We start from the raw sequence: 21074 nt of genomic DNA on the forward strand, positions 1-21074 counted from the left end.
ATACAGCCACTATGGAGAACAGTATAGAGGTTCCTTAAAAAACTGAAAATAGAATTACCATATGACCCAGCAATCCCACTACTGGGCATCTACCCAGAGAAAACCATGATTCAAAAAGACACATGCACCCCATTGTTCATTGCAGGGCTATTTACAATAGCCAGGTCATGGAAGCAACCTAAATGCCCATCAACAGATGAATGGGTAAAGAAGATGTGGTACATCTATACAATGGAATATTACTCAGACAGAAAAAGGAACGAAACTGAGTCATTTGTAGAGACATGGATGGATATAGAGACTGTCATACAGAGTGAAGTAAGTCAGAAAGAGAAAAACAAATATCATATATTAAGGCATATATGTGGAACCTAGAAAAATGGTACAGATGAACTGGTTTGCAGGGCAGAAATAGAGACACAGATGTAGAGAACAAACATATGGACACCAAGGGGGGAAAGTGGGGAGGGGTGGTGGTGGTGTGATGAATTGGGAGATTGGGATTGACATATATACACTAATATGTTTAAAATGGATGACCAATAAGAACCTGCTGTATAAAAAAATAAATAAAATAAAATTCAAAAATTCAATAAAAAAAAAAAGCTATGAAACTCTGACTTTTAAAAATTGTAGACATAATCTAAATAGGAAACATAGATAAGACTGAATGAAATGAGGATCAGGCTTGGCAGGGTGTTGAACACTTAAGGACAATCCAGTGAACAGAATGTGGTTGTTTTGCTGCTTTGATTAGTGTATAAATAAGCCAGAGTTTGTAAGATAGCTGTACTAGAAAGACATTTAATACTACATTCTTTACTCTGTATAAAGAAACTCAATCTGTAATGATGGTTACATAGGCCATGATTCAACTTTTATCTAGTATGTCAGCAGTCAGAGGTTCTTACTTTCCTGTAGGACCACCACATTTTGTTCAGTTTTCATACAAACGTGCCTGCAGTTGATTGCATTTTTGTCCCTAATTGTTTGTTTCTCTCCTTGTAAGATGATCATACTTCCTTCTCCATTGAATTCAGACTTGGCTGTGTACTTTGCTTTGGCCAGTAAAATGGGAGTGGCAGGGAAGTGTGATGCTTCTCAGTAGCAGTTTTAAGGGACCTTGTGTGGTTTTACCATTGTTCTTTGCTTTTTTTTGTTGTTGTTGTTCTTTGCTTTTGACTTAAGAATGGCCCATCGTTGGGAGACGCTGTTCCTTAAGCCTGGGCCCAGGAATGAAGAAAATTGGAAACAGAGCCAAAACCAATCCATGCTGGAGATGTAATTTAAATTTAAAACAACTTTTGTTGTTGTTGTTGTATGCCACTGATACTTTGGGGGACACTTATTACTGCAGCATAATCTAGCTTAAGCTGATTGATACAGCACCCTAAATAAAGTTTCCTATTTGGCCAAAATACAGTTGAGATACTAAAATGAGTCACGTGGTCTAAAGTCCAGTGTCTGCCCTGTTTCTCCTTTTTCCCTTCTCTCTGTGCCTCTCAGTTTCTTTCTGTGAACAGCTCGGGAGTGATAACCACTGTGTTGCTACCTTTATAATCCCCGAGCATATCTAAATTAAACAGGTGTCCCCACACATACAAAATAAATCATGAAAACATGATTAGAGGTAATCTAATCCAATGTTCTCCTTGCACATAGGCCTGTAATTTGAAGTCCAGAGACACACATTGTCTTTGTCCAAATTCATGCAGCGAGAGAGTGACAAAGTGAACTAGAAAGCTAATATCAAGGCTCCTGGTCCAGGGCCATTTCCATGAGAAGATTCAGAATCCCCAAGGAATTTCAAGATGCTACAAGGAGATCTGACACAATATTCATTCTTCTCTTTTAAACATTTGGAAAATGACTCATAGATATAACAGACAGCAGGAAAACAAGAATGAAGCATTTGGGGAACAAAATGATAACTTCTCAGTCTGTTTCTAAGAACTGAGAGGAAACACGGAAAAGGCAGGAATGCGTGCGCTATTGGCCACTTACCCTTGTTGGATCAAACAGTAGTGTTTCATCAGAACAAGTCAAGTGGAGCCCATGAACATATGAATCTCCCCATACAGTTATTTTTCTACCACAAAAGAAAAAGAGGCAGCACAAATGCACAGCAAAGGGCCATATTCTAGTTTCACTGCAGTTGGGAAAACTAAACCTCTCCCTTTGATTGTTACAATAAATGTGTTGGTACCATTATTTTTCAACCCTTCTCCTCTCTCTCATTCTTCATAAAATAACATGGAGCTGCCCTTAAATTTTGTGTCTTCTTCCAGAGAATCAAAACATGAGATCAAAAACCTCCCAACAAACAAAAGTCCAGGACCAAATGGCTTCACTGATGGATTCTACCAAAAATTCAAAAAAATTAATACCAAATCCTTCTCAAAGTCTTCCAAAAAATAGAAGGAGGGGGAACTCTTCCAAACACATTTTACATGGTTAGCATTACCCTGATACCAAAACCAGATGAGGATGCCATAAAAAGGAAATTATAGGCTAATATCCCTGATGAACATAGATGTAAAAATTCTCAACAAAATATTAGCAAGACAAATTCAACAATACATTAAAAGGATCATACATCAGGATTAACTGGGATTTATTCCAGGGATGCAAGGATGGTTCAGCCTCCACAAATCAATCAGTGTGATACACTGCATTAACAAAGTGAAGAATAAAATATATATGATCATCACAATAGATGCAGAAAAAGTATCTAACAAAATTCCACACCCATTAATGATACAAACTTTCAACAAAGGGGGTGTAGAGGGAATGTATGTCTACATAATAAAGACCATATATAACAAGCCCACAGCTAGTATCATACTCAGTGAAAGTGTTTCCTCTAAGATCAGGAACAAGACAAGAATGTCCACTCACCACTTTTCTTCAACATAGTTTTGGAAGTCCTAGCTACAGCAATTAAGCAAGAAAAAGAAATAAAATCATCCAAAATGGAAAGAAAGAAGTAAAACTGTCATTATTTGCAGAAGCTACTACATATAGAAAACCCCAAAGACTCTATCAAAAAACTGTTAGAACTAATAAATGAATTCAGTAAAGTTACAGGATACAAAATCGATACACAAAAATCTGTTGCATTTTTTTAATACTAGTAATGGACTATTAGAAAGAAAAAATGAAATAAAATAGGAAAGAAAAATGAAGAGAACAAATTCATTCATAACTGCATCAAAAGAATAAGATACTTAGGAATACATTTGACCAAGGTGGTGGAAAAACCTGTACATTGAAAACCATAGATATTAATGAAAGACATTGAATAATACACAACTAAATGTAAAAATATGCCATGCTCATGGATTGGAAGAATTCATATTGTTAAAATGTCCACACTATGCAAAGCAGTCTACAGATTCACTGAAATACCTATCAGGGTTCCAATGGTACTTTTCACAGAAACAGAACAAACAATCCTAAAATCTATATGGAACTGCAAAAGACCCTGAATAGCCAAAACAGTCTTGAGAAAAAAAAAACGATGCTAGAGGTATCAAACGCTGTGATTTTAGACTATACTACAAAGCTACAGGAATCAAAACAGCATGGTATTGGTATGAAAATGGACACACAAACTAATGGAACAGAATAGAGAACCCAGAAATAACCCAAGCATATATTTCAATTAACTTACCACAAAGGAACCAAGACTATAGAGTGGGGAAATGACAGTCTGTTTAATAAATGGTATTGGGAAATTGAACAGCCACATTCAAAAGAATAAAACTGAACCACTGTCTTACACCATACAAAAAAGTTAATTCAAAATGAATTAAAGACTCGGATGTAAGACTTGAAGCCATAAAACCCCTGGAAGAAAACATAGGCAGTAAGCCCCTTGACATAGATCTTAGCAATGATTTTTAAAATCCGACATCCAAAGCAAAAGCAACAAAAGCAAAAATAAACAAGTGGGACTATATCAAACTAAAAAGCTTCTGCACAGCAAATTAAGCCATCAACAAAATGAAAAGGCAAGCCACTGAGTGGGAAAAAATTATTATAAATTATATATCTGATAAGGGGTTAATATCCAAAATTTATGAAGAACTTGCATAACTCAATAGCAAAAAACCCCCCAAACAATTCAATTTAAAAATGGCAGAAGATCTGAACAGGCATTTTTACAAAGAAGATGTAGAGATGGACAAAGTTACATGAAGGATGTCCAACATCATGAGTCATCAAAAAATGCAAATCAAAACCACAAAGAGACATCACCTCACACCTTTTAGAATGGCTATTATCAAAAAGACTACAAATAACAAGTGTTGGTGAGGATGTGGAGAAAAGGAAACCCTTGTGCACTGCCAGTGGGAAAGTAAATTGGTGCAGCCGCTGTGGAAAACAGTACGGATGTGCCTCAAAAAATTAAAAATAGAACTACCGTATGGTCTAGCAATTCTACTTCTGGATGTTTATCCAAAGGAAATGAAAACACTAATTCAAAAAGATATATGCACTCCTACGTTCATTGCAGCTTTATTTACAGTAGCCAAGACATGGAAACAGCCTAAGTATCCATCAACGGATGAATGGCAGTATATATATATATGTACATATATATATATATGTATATATATATATATATGTATATATATGTACAGTATATATATATATGTATAATGGAATATTACCCAGCCATAAAAAGAATGAAATCTTGTAATCTGTGACAATACAGATGGACCTTGAGAGTAAGTGAAATAAGTCAGAGAAAGACAAATACCATATGGTCTCACTTATATATGGAAACTGAAAAAGAAAAAAGAAAAGAAAAGAAGAGGAAGATTAGATGTGGAAGGGGAGGAGAGAAGCTGGGCCATAGTGGTACCATTAACTGAGAGGTAAGGAGATTGCAAGAAGAGAAGCTGCAGAATTTGAGGGAGGAAATCCAGAGTTCAGACAGGAGCATGTTAAGTTAAGCTCTCCCTTAGATGTAGAAGTGGGTCAAGTAGGCAGTTGGATAGATGAGACTGAAGCTCAGAGGAGAGGTTTGGGCTGGAATTTTAAAAAAAAATTTTATAAGCATCACCGTGACAGGTTTATTGAGTCCATGGCCAGGACTTTCAAACTCTGTCAGAGAAAGGAACTGATCTGTCTCATCCTGGGTCCCATTGCCTTCTCTTTCAAGGTCCCAATGGAGGTAAAAATTGGAATTAATGTATTTTTCAGAGGCCGCCTCAGCCACCAACCTTCTGATTCTCTGCAAGGACACGGGCTCACACCGTCTCCTTGCTTGGTCTGTGCCTTGTGAGGATACATGTTCAAAGTTTACAAGTAACGCAGGCTGAGTTTTATTGCCCAAATGAAAAATCTGTTTTACTGAAGTCCAGTATAAGATGAGGCAAGGCAGATAAAAATATTTCAAAGTTAGCTAAAGCTAAAACTCAACAGATTTTAATATTTAGGAATGTTATAAAGTGCGTGCTTTCCTTTGTAAAGTATTATTCCAGTCGTGGCATCTCACAAACCCCAAGCTGTTTATGACCCCGCCCGCCTTTGATAATGAGCATACCCTCTGGCATCCTGGAATCTCCACAGCAAGGCATATCTAAATTTTATATATCTCTCCTTTCTCAGGTTAGAATCATGTGTTTTTCTCTCACAACCCCGACACTTTCTCCTCCGACAACCCCTATATTTGCAATTTCTATCTCTGAGGGAGCTAAACAATCTACTCCTTTTTCTTTATCCTCACTTGCATGACACGGATACATCACCACAATTTCTCCTCTAGACTCAGGAGATAACCTCCTCACCACACCACATCTTTTTGTTTTGTTTTGTTTTTGTTGGGGTAAAATTGCTTTACAATGTTGTGTTAGTTTCTGCTGTACAACGAAGTGAATGAGCTATATGTATACATATATACCCTCCCTCTTGGGTCTCCCTCCCAGTCCTTCCCCATCCCACCCATCTAGGTCATCACAGGGCACCGAGCTGAGCTCCCTGTGCTATACAGCAGGTTCCCACCAGCTATCTGTTTTACAGATGGTGGTGCACATACCACATTTTGACCCCTTCCAATACATTCCCAATCCACATACTCATCTTTTGCAAATACAGCTCCTGTCAAGTCGGCCTTCTATTAAACCATCAATCTTCCTCTAGACATTGGGGCCAAGTCCTACAAGCGGTCTCCAGGTACCTCTTTCTCTGCACACATCTTTATCTTCCTTTCTCTCCTAAGCTCCAGCTGTACTGGATTCCTTTAGGATCTTAAAACAGGCTCTGCCACTCCCGGGCTTCCAAACATTATTTTCTTTGCCTGGGACATTTCTTCCTTTGACCTCCCCTTATTTGTCCTTCAGGTCTCAATTTCCTCTAGGTATCTCTGGCCAAATGCTTCACCCAATAGAACTGTATGCTCTTCCATAGCATTTATTACACACCCATAAGCATTTGTTTAATCGTGTGGAAAGGGAGGTATCCATCCTTTCCACGAATGGGTCTCCAGCAGCTCACAGAATGCCTGGAAGGTAATAAGCCACTTAAAATTGTATTTGGTGTGTTACGATTGTCCGAAATTGTCACCATCTTCCTCGGGTTTCATTATAAATATCTCTTTTCAGGAAGGCTTTGTAAAAAGATGATTAGATGAGGGTATGGCAAGGGTGGGAAGGAAAAATAGAGGGCCAGGGGATTTGTGGTAATAAGGGTCTAGAGAAAGAACATGAAAAAGTCCAGTGAAAGATGCACTCAGGATAAGTAAACCTCAAAGAAAGAGGAGAAAATGCAAGAAAGGGATATTGACCCAGCAAGAGGGGGGTGACAGGAGGAATCTAAAGAACAAGAAAAACCCTTGACAGACAGAGTTAATTGATTTGAGTGGCTGTTGCTTTCTCTAAGAAATCTGACCAATATTCAGAAATGAGTCTACAATGAAATTCAGTGTTTCAGGCCACTCAGTAGAGTTTCCAGGGGTTTATGTGTCTGTTATTTCCCCACATCCCAGGCTGGGAAAACACAGTCAGAGAAGTACAGGCTGCTCTACAGTTCACCGGGCACAAAATACCTGACAGCTCTTTCGGGAGCTCCATATCGACAAGGAAAGCAAACCAGCTTGTTAGATATCATCATCTCTCGCTCGTTCGGCACCGTGGCTATCTGGCCCTGGGATATCCCGTGGGGTACCACACATCTAGACTGAGGATTTAAGTCTCCACCATGTTGTGACAAGATTCCCATGTTTTAACTTTGTGATCTCAAATCTTTCATTAGAGGGGATGTCTCTAGACCGCATTGGAAGATAGAAAATCCTGCTATCTGTAATCTGTACACAGAAAATTTCTAAGAGCTGCCAAAATCTATCTTAGGCTATAGAATATTATCTTGTGTGTGAAAAGAAAGTATACTTAAATGGGAATGCACATTTATTATACACATGTTATATAATTGGTCCTGTGCTGAGCACTTTCCTATTTACAGGGAAAGTACCAAACACTACTTTTGTCCAATGCTAAGGACATACCTTTGACTAGATTCTGATTCCATTTTTAACTCAATACTGGATATTTAAAACAATCTTGAAAAAGAACAAAATGGGTAGACTCACACTCCCGATTTCAAAACTTACTACAAAGCAACAGCAATCAAGATGGTGTAGCACTGACATAAAGTTAGACATGTAGATCGATGGAAGTTACAAGGCCATCCCAGATTCACATGGCTTTTGGTGGGAGTTACTGCAAAATTGCATTGCAGAGGGCCTGAATAGAGGGCAGGGTGAAGAAATGTGGGCATTTCATCACCAATATGCAATAGTCTATATCTTCTGCCATAGCCATTCATATATTCCTTCCACCTGCAAAATTTCTTCACCTCCTTACATATCCTCAAAGTGTTATCCAATTACAGCCCGAGGATCAAAATTCAGTATCTTGGGTTCTGCATCAGGTCCTGATGTGGCTCCTCTCGATTCAGAGATTTAAGGACCAAAAAGACAAGATATCTGTTTCACATCCCCCAAACATACAAGGGTGGAAAAGGAGTATGGTTCGCTTAATTATCATTCTCATTTGAAAAGGTAAGAAATGAGACATAGCAGTCATTGTTCCATAGCATTTCAAAATCCTGTTGAACAAATATTCCCAGATTCCCTGCTCTGGCAGTGGGGAGTATTTCCACTGAAAAATGTGGCCTTCGAGGAACTTTCCCAGTTCTTTATTGCCTTTTTGATTTTCGAATAATTTCATTTTTAGTCTTGCAGCACTTTTGCTTACATAACTCCTTTAAGAACTTTTTAGGTTTTCTGTGAATCTGATTCCATTCAGTTCTAACGGTGAAGACTATACCTACAATTCAAGAGACAAGCCTTTCTCTAGATTTAATTACAACTATTTAGGGCATATCGAGTTCTTGTGGGATTTCTAGAATCCCTTAAGATTTCGAGAAGTTCTTTTTTTCTAGCTGTTAGAAGGTCCTCTGTGAACGGGAATGCATCATAGCACAGAGCATAGAAACATCATAAGAGATTGTATAAGCACCCACTTTACTTGATCTCCTCCTCAAGCTGTATTTTACGAATGTTTTGCTGGCTAGAGAGGCTAGGGATAAAAAAATAGTTTTATTTTCTAACCCAACAAGGCTTTTCTCTTCGATATTTCCTCTAAATTCCTCTTACAAATTGCTCAGTTCTTTCTTTAGCCCATCTATTTCTATATCTTATCACGCACAGCTAGAAGCAACTTGCTGACACTTTCAATATTCTCACTGAAGGTCTTCTTAACCAAATCCAAAAGTTCACTAGTCCTTCGTTTTCAATTTCCAAGTGAACACAGTATTTTTCTGCTACTACGTAGCCTGAGTCTCCTCTTTTCCAAACTTAATACTTTTTTTTTAAATCATTTTTTTCAGCCTTTGCTAACAATTTTCTTGCCATTCTGTCAGCTTCTTCCTGCCACCTGGTTCTAAAGCCAATGCCATATGTTTTAAGTTTTTTTTATGATATTATTCTTTCTAGGTATCAATTTCTGTATAAATTATTTATTGACACAATAAGCTACAATAATATCCCAAGCTTAATGGCTTAAGTAGCAAGCACGTATTTAATTCAGAAGTCATTTCTCTGGGCTGGTCTTGTCTGATAACCCACTCATAGGTCTACAATCAACGGGCTGTTCACCACCTCCCCAGAGGTGGTGTTTATGCCAGATGCACGGATGCCATTCTGCTCCTGTCCCTTCCACATCTAACCTCTAAATCCTCTAACCTGTCAACCTCTCTTGCTCTCTAGAGCCTTAATCCCACCTTTCACCATTTCTTTTATATTCTCTATATTCTGTTGTGTTTCCATAAAAGATTATGTATCATAGATGTGATACAATTTTGTAACTTTCTCCTCTTTATAAAATATTTTAAGAAGCAAAGCACACATTATGCTTTTAATTCATCCTTGCAAGATATACACAGACTCCTGTACATGACCTCTAGCACGGATTATAGTAATACCTACCCGTTAACAGTTCTCATACTGAGTTTTGATTTCTACAAATTCATTCTCCCTTAGGTAGTCGTTTTTGGTTGATTGTTTAAATGCAAATCTAATTTCACCACTTCTCTACATAATAGCTTCTGACTGCTTCTGGGATGAAACCTAAAATGCTCTCACTCCCCAACTCTGCTCCGCATGTTTTCAGGGATAACCTCTCAAACACTGCCCACATTCAAATCCTTGCTTTAGGGACTTTCTCTGGGCAAACTTAACTGTGACATGTTCTGAATAGGCTTTGAAGGCAAATGATGAATGGGTAAGTGTGAAAATGAATCATTAACCACAGCTGAGTAAAGTAAATATCAGCTTATGAGGGAGTCAAAAAATAAATATAGATTTTTATCCAAAAATAATATTTTATTAAGAAATTTAAGGATTCAGTTTTTGAAGTTTGATATTATTGGGGAAGATAATTTCTCAACAATATGCTAATAGATTGTTCCTCTTGTTCGTGAAACTAAAAAGATGCTCATTTCAACTGAACTTGGTAAAAGAGCAACATATTGGGAAGTACCTAATTTATCTTTAATGCTTTTACTATTACTTCATATTCTCTATATCCTGTATTACATTTCAGTAAAGATTATTTATCATAGATGTTATGTCATTTTGGAAATTTTTTTTCTCCTTATGAAGTTTTGTAATAGCAAAACATGCATTCTGCTTTTACTTCATCCTTGTGAGATGTATACAATTCCCAAATAGTATTTTCTTTCTTTAAAAGAGTCAGGGCCTGAATTGATTTTTTTTAAAAATTAAACAGCGTTCTTGAAAGCTTTTTGCTTTATTTTGCTTTATATTGTGAATGCTATTACACCTAGCAATTCTACCATATTTAGAATCGAGTATAATCTGCTTTCTATAATTCTGCTTTGCATCATTATTTTTAAATTTTTATATTTTTGGCTTAAAGGATATAATTCTTTTTTAAAAGTTACTTACTATCAAACGTCCTAAGATTTGTATTAACTGTCTCTATTTATTAAATCGACCAAAAGTTCTTAAATGCTTTTGTACATAAAATTAATAAGTTTAACCATCATTATTAATGTTTAGATCATTTTACTAATCATAATAAGTACATATTTACAGTTTTGTTGATCAATAGAATTTCAATATATAAAATGCATAAAAATATTTTTTCATTCAAAATTCTTTATAGGTCTATATTTGAAGGAGAGTATCTGGGTATTAATAACACATCTTAAGGCGTGCCTCGCGGTGTGACTAAGGTGGAGATGCCTGTCAGGTGTGGGGCAGCCTCTGTGTTCTCACGACCCCTGACCACAGGCAAGCACAGCCCTGCCTCAAATAACAGTCCTCTGATTAAGTCCTTCAAAAGCCCAGGCTGAAGCTGAATGGGAGATTTGAACCCAAATCTCTCTTTTTAACATGTTTTCTAATTTTGCCTCACAGCAACCCTTGAGAACTATTATCTATCATCTGTCTATCTCTATCATCTATCATTTATTATCTATCTATCTATCTATCTATCATCTGTCTATCATCTATCATTTATTATCTGTCTGTCTCTCTATCATCTGTCATTTATGATCCATCTATCTATCTATCTCTGTCATTTTTCATCTATTTATCTATTATCTATCATTTATCTATCATTTATCACCTATCATTTATCTATCATTTATTTATCACCTATCATTTATCTATCTGTCTCTATCATCTATCTGTTATCTATCTCTATCATCTATCATTCATCATCTATCGATCGATCTATCGATCTATCATCTATGTATCCACATCATACACAGACTTAATTCAGTGCCTACTCCAGCTGTTCCCATACATGAAAACCACACAGAAAGCTCTTCTATGTCAAATCCAAGCACATCTCTGCTCTTTTCAGGTCTAGGTATCCTCTAAGTGGAGGACTGAACCAAGCCTGGTCTTGCTGCCTGGGGGAATGTTTGTTTATCTTAACACATCTAATAGGAGTCTAATAGGAGTATAGAAAGTAGGGCAACCAGCTGATTAATACTCCCGGAACATTTGAAATTAATCCAGAGACCAGAAGGATGGTCTCCACATGTTTTCAATTTCAATTTTCTGTTCTGCCTAATCATTTTATCATGGGGTTAAAATCATCATAATAAGTCTTAATTCATTTTATTATAGTTCTGGCATTATGCCTATGCAAAATGGTGACTTCTTTCAGTAAATAACATATGCTGAGAGGATTAACTTTACTAATGGTTCACAGAGATCTGTAGTAGAAAGATATGTATTTTTTCAGATATATTAAACACTGTTTCCACTGATACCTTCTTTATAAGTCTGATAGGCATGTCAGAACTAATAAATTGCTTCTCTTCACTTCCATTAAGAGTGAAAAGAAAGGTTAATGAGTTAAATAGACAAGAGAGAAGGTTGGAATATTTAGATAATATGTTACATTTGATAAGTAATTTTCAAAATGCTGGTAAAAGATTCACCCAGATTGTCACAAATACGTTGACACATGGGCTGAGTCCTGAGAGGAGACTTGAACATGTGTCTACTCTAATGCCAGAACATTTTGGGAAATCAGCAAAAGGCTGAAAATAAGGATTTGGACTTCAGGTGAAGAAAAACAAAACGTGGGTAAGATATTTGGAAATTCCTTTTTTTTTAACAAAGAATGACTAAAAGGCATGTGTTAGTGCCTTGTGTTCTTGAGAATTTCTTCAACAAAAGGGAATCTGTTGAAGATTCAAACTCTCTTATGTGGTGAGAATAAATGACTTCCGGTTATTATGCATAGGGGTTATTATGCATAAAACAGAAAGCTTTCCTGGGGAGGTTTGGGGTGGTGGTGGGTGTTGTCTAATCAGCACTTAAAAACTTGTCAAAATGATGTCTTACTTATTTATTTTTTTCTTTATAATTGACCTCACGTTATTTGAGAAGGCCCCATATTTTAGTTGTTTATTTATTTTGCCTTTTTAAAAATTGAAGTATAGTTGATTTATAATGTTGTGTTACTGTCAGGTGTACAGCAAAGTGATATATATATATACATATATTTTCAGATTCTTTTCCCTTATAGGTTATCACAAAATATTGAGTAGAGTTCCCTGTGCTATACAGTAGGCCCTTGTTGGTTATCTATTTTATATATAGTAGTGTGTTTGTGTTCATCCCAAGCTCCTAATTTATCTCTCCCCCCTAATTTATACATGTTAGTGTAAAAATGGAATGAATTAACCTCCTATGCAAGTCAAAAAGTTGAAAGTTTAAGATAAATAGAAAATTAAAATTTCGCCTGCAGATGTTCATGAATTCTAATCACAAATAGTACAGTTTTCCAGAACCATAGTAGTTAATGGCACTTTTAGGACTGATTTTGCAAAGTGAAGTCTCCAGTTTATGGAATATTTTACTGTGGGTCCTCTTTGGAAGAGGGGAGTCGGGTGGGACCCCTTGGACCAGAGTTGTTCCTCTGATCCTGCTGGGTCTTCTCAGTTGCTATAGATGCACATCAGAACTAGAAGTTATCCTTTGGTGCTTAACCATCACCCTTTTCCATCAAGGTGTTCCTGAACAGATTGCCCACATTATATACTCTTCCTATTAGGTATTACGTTCCTTGGTTTTTAACTGGTATCATTGCTTTCCAATCCCACTCTGCTTCTTGTGAGGGCAATTTTTTAAATCTTCCCAAATGCAAATCCAATTAAGTCATTCCCCATGGTTCCTTATTGTTCAAATTCCTTAAAAAGGTAGATAAATTTATTTGGGGACATGGGCACCTGTATCACCTAACCTCCCCTCCTGCACACATGCATCTCTTTCTCACATGTATCTTTATTTCATCCAGGTCAACTCATCATTCTCCTTCCAGCCTTCATGCTTTAGTGTTTATTGTTCCCTTAAATGGGAATACATATCCTCCCCGATCTTTCCACTGAACTCAAAATTCAAATCAAACATAAACCCTATATTACTGAAAAGTTTCCTACTGTTGTAACAAATTTCTCCCAAAACAATATCATAAAACAACACAAATGTATTACTTTATGATTCTGGAGGTCAGAAGGCCACAGTACATCTTACTGGGCTAAAATCAAGGTGTCAACAGGCTCCACTTCTTCTGAAGGCCCCGGGGGACAGTCTGTTTCCTTGATTTTCCCAGCTTCTAGAGGTCACCTGCATTCTTTGGCTCATTGAATGGATGAATTCCTTTCTCCATGTTCAAAGTCAGTAGCAAGACATCTTCAGTGCTGATGACCTCCTCCTTCTTCTTATAGGGACCCATGGGATTCCATTGGGCCCACCTGGATAATCATCTCATGTCAACATCCTTAATATAATCACATCTGCAGAGACTCTTTTGCCATGTAAAGTAAGGTATTCATGGGCTGCAGGAATTAAGATGTAGACATCTTTGGGAAGGGACATTATTCTGTTTACCTTAACCCCTCAAGCAAGTCCTCCTCTACCTCTCACACTTCTGACTCCATTTATTTTAATTAGAAAGTTAGCATATTGCGCTGGGTATAGAGCCAAAACAAAAATACCTGCTGCAATTCCATGAAGGTGACAATCAATAATGATGAACAGTGTTTTCCACTTCATCGTATTTGTGTCCTCAGTTTTCATGATCAAATACCCCCCAGAAGAAACCTCTAATTTTATAATTTGATGCATCTTGAGCTACGTCCCACATCCATTGTATATGCAAGATAGGTCTTTTGTAAGATCATTTTAATTGAAATGATGACAAGAGACTCAATCTGTTGTCATTTGTCATAGTGTTCTATGATTTATCCATGATAAAGTTTAGTATTATTTCAAAACTTTGAGGGTAAGAGCTATTTGTTACTAAGGTGAGATTTCAAAAGAGACGGGAAAATATTTACGGCTTACCATGATAAAATTAAGGCATCCTTTGAAGTTTTTCTGTCTCTTAGGGAAGTGAGGTGTACCTCCGATTAAAGGATGGGTTCTGGATTAGCACATTGAACAAGGGCTGAACTGAGGGATGGCAGAGTTCAGAGGGATGGCTGGGTCCCCCAACAAAGTCTCCACTGCCAAAGGCCCAGCCAGCCTTTGCTCTTACCAAACATCAGATGTGAATCCAGGCTCCTGGACTGACTTTCTCAAATAAACTCTCTTCATTTCATTTCAATATAATAAAAAGGACTTTTTTTTTTTTTTAACCATTTCTCTACCTTATCCTATTTAAAATCAATAAAAACAAATATAAATTGCTATGCTTTAATCCAAATAGGCATTATAGAGATACTTTTGTGTGTGTGTGTGTTTTTAAGAATAGAAGGCATTTTCAAAAGGTTATTTCTTTTGTAATGGTAAACCACATTTGTGAATGTCTTTGGGAATTGCTCACAGATGACAGGGCTTATTTTGTGTTGCGTTTTTGCACAGGTGGTGGGTCTGTGCATGGGGGAAAGACTCACTTACTGTTAGGGTTCACTTTTGTCTACGGATGTTATTTCACCGAAAAATTGGGTATGGCCTTATATAACAGAAATCCAAATATTGAATTTAATAAAAATTGAAATTCATTCATTTCCTTACTTATATATTAATTATTTTACTTATTTATTCATTCATTTTGTGATAAGAAGAAATTGAAATGTAGGTGATTCAAGGCTGGTGCAGGGGCTCAACTGTATCCTGGCTGAAGACCCCTGGATTTTCTGAACCGTTCCCTCATTTCTGTTACACCTCGCCATCCTGTCAGCATTTCAGACAGATAGCAGGAGAAAGCACAGGTGCAAGTTGGTTCTCTTTTAAAAGGTTTCTTGATAAATTCCACCCCAATTCTTCTGCTTACATCTTATTGGGGAGAATTACAATGGTTTCCAAGCTCAAAGGGAAGTGAGGACAGTTGAACAGTTGTGGGTTTTTTGTTTTTCTTATTGTTTGTGGTTGGTCGGGTGTTTTTATACATACATAAATTTTTTTTTAAAGCTAGGTATATTGACCTACAACATCTAGGCTCTACAGGAGAACGTAGCAGTCTCTCAAACTAGCCATCTGCCAAAACTGTTCTCCTCTCAAGTATTTTAACTTTTAATTTTGACACTGAATCTTAATGCAAAGGTAAAATATGCAATTGAAGATAACTCTGGAATGATATTGCTTGTGAAGATTCGTTCTAGGCTTCCTTGGTAGGCTTGGTTTCTCCTGTGATCTTTAGTCAGTGAGAGAAGGAATTATGAATGATGATTTTGAGGAGAAAAGAACTCTTCTGTAGTTAGTAAATTGGGGTCTTGCTTTTATAATCTACTCTGTGTTTGCTTGAGAGGCTTCTAGAAGCCTTTAACAACAAAGAGAAAAGTTCCAGCACTTTTTTTTTTTTCCTGGTACTGTTTTAAAGGTGACTCAGTCCTTTCTTCCTGTGTGCTCTTGCCCTCATTAGGGACAATGTTTCACTGGGATGGGTGAAGAGGAGAAAATCCAGTTTTCCGGCAAACAGAATGTGTTACCTTTCCTCTCTTCTCAGACTGGTCCAGAAAAAGACACAAGAGACTAAGAACTAGAAGATAAAGCCTCTATACTTCCTTCTGCCCAAACTTCACTTTTAAACTCACTTTCTGCTTTTGTAAATAATGGTGGTAATATTTCCCTTCCAACATTACTGGGTTGTTGTAAATATAAGGTCAGCTATGTAAAAACACATCAAGAAATTTAAAAGTGCTGTATGAATTATAGGAAATGATAGACTTCTCAGAAGAGTTTACAAAATACTCCTTAGAGATAAGCAGAGTGCTCTACATTAACTTACCCATAAATGTTTTATTGTGAGAAACACAAAGTGAGGAGTAATTCTATCTCCTAGGTGATGTAAATTGCAGGGGAAAAGTAGTGGATTGCTCAGTTCCAATCACGTGTCTTGAAATATAATAATAACTATTAGAAAAGCTTTTTCATCTAATTTATAGTTTCAAGGTTTTAAGGAAATGCTAAGAACAATCAAAATAATAACTCTCAAGGAGGATTCAGTTAATCATTATACTGTTCTATGGTGTAAATGCTGTTATTAGCTCCATAGTACACAAGAGGAAATTGAGACACAGAGTTGTTAAGAAACTTGAATAAAGTCACAAAGCTAAAAAGTATTAAAGGCAGGATGACCTGCTAAACTTCTGGCTCTAGAGTTTGAGCTATTGATCAGCGAGAGCTACACAGTTAAAAGTTTTCAGGAATAAAGACGCAGACCTACTAGAGAATGGACTTGAGGACACGGGGAGGGGGAAGGGTAAGCTGGGACGAAGTGAGAGAGTGGCATGGACATATATACACTACCAAATGTAAAACAGATAGCTAGTGGGAAGCAGCCGCATAGCACAGGGAGATCAGCTCGGTGCTTTGTGACCACCTAGAGGGGTAGGGTAGGGAGGGTGGGAGGGAGGGAGACGCAAGAGGGAAGAGATATGGGGATATATGTATATGTATAGCTGATTCACTTTGTTATAAAGCAGAAACTAACACACCATTGTAAAGCAATCATACTCCAATAAAGATGTTAAAAAAAAAAAGATCTGAAATTTAAAAAAAAAATGTTTTCTTTCACGTCATCGGAAAATAAGGTTTAGTGTTCATCATTGATTGAGGAAGCATATTAAACATGTTCTGTGTTTCTTTGAAGTTTTCTGAATCAGTACTCACAACGTTAGGCTCACTCAAACCTCAGGTCTATTTAGCTGGCTAGGGATCTGGCTTAATTGAATTCCCAAAGTGTCCTGGATATCATGGTCTTTATACTTCAGAGACCACAAGGAACTGCTAACATAGCTATGTAAGGACAAATAGGCTTTGAGACTTGGGGAAACAATCTGTACAATTCTATTCAGTTCTCAAGAGCCCAGGGTAGAATCCATTTGTTACTAAATGCCTGACCTTCTGGGTCTCAGCTTCCTTATCCATCAAATAGAGATAATGTTACCCAACTCACAGGATTATTGGCAGTCAGATAAGTTAAAAACATATAGCACAGGTCATGATATATGGAAAACTCTTAACAGGTGTTGGATGAATTATAGCAAACTTTTCTGTGGAAATGGGGTAATTCTTATAACTTGTGTTGTCAAATTGATTGGGTTGGAATTGTTTCTTGTTAGCCAACGAAGTAGAAGAAGAACCACTAATGCACAACCAGAGGATGTCTATAAAATGAAACTCTATTTTCAAAATAAATCCCAACAGAGTAAATGTAAGTCAGCCATTAACACTTTTCCAAAACATGTGATACAAAGTAACATAATCAAATCCTCTTCAGGCATATGTCATTCATGAGTGTTTATGAGTTGATTCTGAAAGGAATTCCCAGTCTGAATAAGAATCTTAACTTGTCACTCAACATTTACATGTCTCACTAGATACAAGGAAGCTATTTTAAATAACCTGGAATATAATCATGTAATCAACGTTAGGTACCAGTTTAATAGATTATGTCAAGTGTAGAAAGGATATACAGCATTCTCACAATACAATAAACAAATTGCACTAGGTTATAGCTATCCTCATGTAGTACTGAGTTTTCTCTGTCAGGGGACTTTTCAGTTAAATCAGTTGAAGGCGTCCAAACGTTGGGTCTCTAAACATTAAAACACACACACACACACACACACATACACACACACACACTTATGCACATCCAAACTAAAAATAGCAGCTCTACAATCAGAAAGTAATTTTACGTGCAGGTATGTAAGTATGTAGTAGGAGTCTACTGCTGCACTCTCTTTTATTGTTCATTCAAATGTAATTCTCATAATGAAAAATGAGCTCTGATACTGAACCTGAATGAATCTATGTACAGATTGGGAAACTGGGCAAAAGGTTAAGGCAGGCAAAGCTTCTTATCAAAACTTCCCTAATTTGGGGCTTCCCTGGTGGCTCAGTGGTTAAGAATCTGCCTGCCAGTGCAGGGGACACTGGTTCGAGCCCTGGTCTGGGAAGAACCCACATGCCGCAGAGCAACTAAGCCCCGTGCACCACAACTATTGAGTCTGTGCTCTAGAGCCCACGAGCCACAACTACTGAGCCCACGAGCCACAACTACTGAGCCCGCGTGCCACAACTACTGAAGTCTGCGTGCCTAGAGCCCGTGTTCCGCAACAAGAGAAGCCACAGCCATGAGAAGCCTGTGCACCGCAACGAAGAGTAGCCCCCGCTCGCCACAACTAGAGAAAGCCTGTGTGCAGCAACAAAGACACAATGCAACCAAAAATAAAGTAAATAAATTAAAAAAAAAAAACTTCCCCAATTTTTGTTTACAGCGCTTCTTCATTTTATAGCACTTGTCTCTAGGTATATAAAGGTTCTGGAGTCAGATGGATCTAGGAACTTACATAACCTCTTTGAGTCTTTATTCAGTAACCTGGAAATTATGACTAGTAATAGCTGCCTCTAAAGGTTGTGAGACTGATCTTACAAAATGTGTCTCAATTACCTGGCTCAATGTAGGCATTCAAAGAATAGTACTTATTATCATTCATGCTGTCACCTGGCTTGCAGGGACTCACAACTTGGTCCTATTCTCATGACACTGGATTTTATTGAATGACACACATGCACATGCACATACATGCATATCCACAAAAATACACAGAAACACAAACATATATGTTACTGAAAGTGGGGTCTGCCTTCTTGCCACTTGAAAGCCAATACTTGAGAGGCAAGGTTGATGGAAAGGAAAGTTTGCTTTGTTTTGGATGCCAGCAGCTGTGGAGAGGGCGGACTCCTGTCCAAAGGCTGACTCCCTCCCTCCCACCCCCATGACAACCAGTGGGCAAGGGCTTTTATAGGCTGAGGAAGGCGGCTACATGCAGAAACAGCACAGTCAGCTCTGACACTCATCTTGAAATTGGTCATGCAGTGGTCCGACCAGCATCATCTTGATTGTTTTTTAAGAACAGTTAATCTTCAGTTCCAGGATCTGTTTGTTCCCATTTCTTTGAGGCCAGTTCCTTGGAATTGTGGCAGCTTATGACATGGCTATGGTCTGGTCATCACGTAGTTAAAGTCTTCCATCTGGCGGGGGTTTCAGTATCTGTAAAACAGTTCACAGGACATGACTCTGAATGTTATCTATAGCCCTTGAGGAGGAACTAAAGGCCTTTGTTTAATGACTAAACTATTGTTACTTGGTCTTATTTGACTGTTTTCCTTTGCTTCTGCATTTTCTCACTTCTCTGATGAAATTTATTCTTTTACTAAAGTTTTTCTACAAACAAAAGGCAGGCTGAGGACATGAGGGGTGGGGCTATCCTGGGAAGGCCCCAGAGGGTCCTGCCTCACTTCATACATTTCATGTATACATTTCATACATTTCATACTTCATTTCATACCCCATACCCAGATGCTGGGCAGTGGGTTTCATCAGACATTGCAGAGCCATGACTAAAACATGGTTTCTACCACTGAACCAATTCACAACTAATAGAGAAGACGGCAGATAAACAAATTAATTAATCTGGACGCAAGTAACTCCATGAGTAGATTAATGCATTTCTACATGAGCAACGATTAGTCCTGAACCAAGGCGTATGGTCAGAGAGGGGCTAGGAAAGGAGGGGTGGGATGTCAGAACCAGTGACCAAATGCCCGTGAGGAGTGAAATGAGGGAGGGGGAGTCAGAGACCACTGAGAGGTTTCTGTCCTAGGTTCCTGGTGGTGGGGTGCAGCCAGCAGAGTCTAAGTAAGGCAATCGGATTTGGTTGGGGTGTGTTGAGTGTAAGGTGTGTTGAGTGTAAGATGCTCTTGAACTTGAGGATGTACCAAGGAGGTTGCTTAAAGTTTCAGTATTGCTCCCAATTATTTCTGTCTATCACACAATCTTTGAACCATGGAACATCTCTAAGTCCCATTAAAACAAACATCCTAACCAGCATGATTGTGACAGATAAAGCTTACGATGTCACCTCTTCTATATAATGATTTTATTTCAGCAAGAGCCTCAACACCAAAATATAATGTTTAACGATCCCCACCATAAAAACATAAATACACACACACATATGCACATACTAACACTGTAAAGTATGCAAAATGGATAACATAAGAAATTTTCATGTTACACTGGGTCCAAAAGGGACACATTTTGCAACAAGGTGTGACCTAGGCTGCCCTTCAAATGACAAGACTGCCTTCTCTACATTAGTGGCACTGGGTTATTCTAAACATGCTCTTCAAGGCTGCCAACTGCTATTCAGTAGTTCTTCTCTGTTAGATAGTTATTGCCATCTTGGAAGGTATTTGGATGAAACATTAGCTAGATGTTTCCCAGCCCTGTCGTGTTGAGCCTCTGATGTGACATGATGTAGGGTATTCGCTGCCTCAAGAGATATGGTGCACGTCCACACGTGTCAGACATGAAATAAATGATTGGTTAGTCAGTCCTGTGTGACTCACAGTCTATTGGCTCCTTGGCAGTGTCACATGACTTTGCGTATGTTTTGGAAGCCAACGAGACCAAGTGGAGAAGAAAAATGTGGATAAGTCAGTGCATGAGTAACTCACCCCCTACCAAGTTGGCAAGTCAGCAACGGCAGTAGCTGTATGATAGTTG

The sequence above is a fragment of the Eschrichtius robustus genome, chromosome 3, assembly GCF_028021215.1.
Source record: "Eschrichtius robustus isolate mEscRob2 chromosome 3, mEscRob2.pri, whole genome shotgun sequence".
Lineage (NCBI taxonomy): Eukaryota > Metazoa > Chordata > Mammalia > Artiodactyla > Eschrichtiidae > Eschrichtius > Eschrichtius robustus.